Source organism: Mercurialis annua, linkage group LG6 (assembly GCF_937616625.2).
Source record: "Mercurialis annua linkage group LG6, ddMerAnnu1.2, whole genome shotgun sequence".
In the NCBI taxonomy this organism is placed as follows: Eukaryota; Viridiplantae; Streptophyta; class Magnoliopsida; order Malpighiales; family Euphorbiaceae; genus Mercurialis; species Mercurialis annua.
Window position 1 is genome coordinate 32,542,667 of NC_065575.1, and position 2,944 is coordinate 32,545,610.

The following is a 2,944-nucleotide window of genomic DNA, read 5'->3' on the forward strand; positions in this document are numbered from 1 at the left end:
AACACAATACAAACAATATAAATCAAATGCAAGTATTGAGAACTCAACAAAACCTAAAATTAAAAAAACAAAAAACAAAAACGTACAGGATTTATATGCACCAAAATAAGAGAGGAATCGTGGAGGAGAGGTTCGTGGATAAAATGAGTACAAAATGGAGATGTGATACCGAAGATTGTGGTGACAGAGTCGAAGTGGAGAAGAAGAATAAAAAAATCCCAAAATTGAGAGAGAAAATAAAAAAAACGTATAAAAGATATAATTTTGTAAAAGAAGTCAGTTTTGTAATATTAGAAGGTGATGAAAGTAAAGTTTGGACTTGAGCTGTATAAAAGTAAATGGGTTACAAAAATCCGTATTTCGTATAAATAGCCTTTTTTTCTATTATGATCACTACAGCTTTATTGCAAACTAGCAAAATGCCAAGCGTCGCTTTGACATTTTATCGTCTATTGAATCATTAATATTGAATTTATCTTTTATTTTATGTGAATTATTTTTAATGAGTATTTTTATTTTTTATTACATAATATTAGTTTGAGAACATATGTCTTATTATTAAAATATAATTATTTATCTCGACAAGACATGCATTTATAAAAATAATATCAACAAAAATTTATTATATTGAAGTACAAAGAATAATATATATATATATAAAATAGTTTTTATAAAATTAATTTAAAAGCATGATTAATTTTTCAAAAACCACCTTACTAACTTTTTTATTTATTCTAAACTTTTAAAGTTGTCAATTTTATCATATATTTCAATTTTTAATTTTGATTGTATCTATTTTTTTAAATAAGAGTTTTTTCACCTGAAAAAGTTTTGATATGTTTTTTATGTTTAAAACGTAATTTCAATTTTTAGTACTTTTCTGATACTTCAAGAGCTTATTTAGACTACGTGCCAAATTACGTATAAAATTTACAGTCATAAAAATAATTTTATATAAAATTTACAAAAGTTATATTATTAGATTCACACAAAAATTATTAATAAAATTATCAACTTATTAGATATTAAATATTAACAAATTTATTGTATTTTTTTGGCACATAATATATTATTATTATTTTATAATAATTTAATTAATACTTACTAATGATGAAATTTTTTACAGTACGTTTATAACTAAGTAGAAAAATATTTTAACTTAATTATTAAAATTGTTTTAACTAATATAAAAAATATACTTACTAATAGAAAAGATATTCACATTTAAATTCTACTGTATAATATTCTTTATATATCTATATTAATATAATTATATGTTAATATATCAAAGGGCGATTTAGTCCTTTCTCTCTGTAAATTGTTGATAATTTTTCGGATACTGTTTCAATGTATGTTTTTCTATGCAATTTTTTGTTTAAATAAAAAAAAAGGATTTTTGATATATTTTTATCTTAGGTTTTGATGAATTTTGTTCCTTTAACACCATATTTGACTTTTACTTGTTCAGAATTGATTTTTACTTTGTCCATCATTTAATTTCTTAATTTATTACTAATACAGATTTATTGAAAGGCCAATTTCATGGGATGATTTTGAACTGTGGGTATGAGTTTAATTTGTTTGTTAGGATATCTATGGTTGATGTTTATATGAAAATTAAGGAACTGAGATTTATTATTGAGGGACGGTATTCATTTTCCTAATGGAGAATTACTTATGCTTTGGATCATGGCATTAAAAAAGTGTTTTTAGAGCTTGTTGTTGGTTGTGCATTTATAAGTTGCTATTGTTCATCGCCTAAACTTAAAACACTAGTGAGTTATTATTTTAATTGTGATTTTCTCTATTTTCATGGTCTAGTGCATTTATTTGTTATTATTATTTATCGTTTTTTAATTTCTTACATGTATATTACTATACTTTGGTTAATTCTTGTTTTAAATTGTCAACTTCATGAAACCTGACATGTTACTAATCTAGTGAAAAAGGGAAGTGGAAAAACAACATTAGCAATTGATAAGTTGCTTGGGATTGGTTCAATCTGGATATATACTATTACTAAGTATTTTAATTATCAATTCTAAATTTACCATGGCTGCATGCGCTTTTCATCCTTTTTTTTAGATTTACCGCATTTGTTTTGATTTCTAATGTTCTGAAGTTTGTTATGCTCCAAATTGGTAGTTGATGATGTTTTCAATATGACTATAGAGAGACTAGTAAAATGCATATGAAAAAGATGATGTAAATTCGTTTCTATCGCGGTGATCTCTTAAATTAGAAATACTAACTGAAATTGTAAAAAGGTTTTGATACGTAGATGTCTTAGTTGTTTAATCGTTTATGTTTATGTAAACTGCAGATTGCTACACAACGAGTTGGTGTACTAGTCGGAACAGGGTTGGATGGTGTTAGTCTTTTCAGATGGTGTTCAGGCTCTAATTGATCAATGAGCATGCAAACTACTCTTAGGATGAGTTCAGAGATGTATCTAAGTTGTCTCCAAGACGTATATAAAATCTATCCAAATTGTTTTTAAATTTTGTATTTTTATTATGTACAATATTTTTATTTGTTATTTAAGATTTATTATTTAAAATATTACTATTTTTTCATGTTAATTTTGTGTATTTTGATTAATAATATATCATGTATTATTTATTTATTTGAGTTATATCAAATATTTATAATATTTAAGAGTTGTATTATTTTTTATGCATTATGTGATATCTATTAATATATTATTGTTTGCTAACTTCTCTTATTTGTTTATTTTTATTTATAGTTTATGATTTGAATGATATCTTTAGCGAGAAGTTTAATATATAATGTTATACTTGGAAAATGTATTTAAGTTGTTTTTGAGATGTATACAAACTGTACCCGAATTGTTTCTAACACTTCATGGACCTAGTGGTTGTAATCCATTAGAGCTAGCAAATGAAAAGAGTCGTGAAGTGAATTGTGTTTGTTTAAGGGTGAG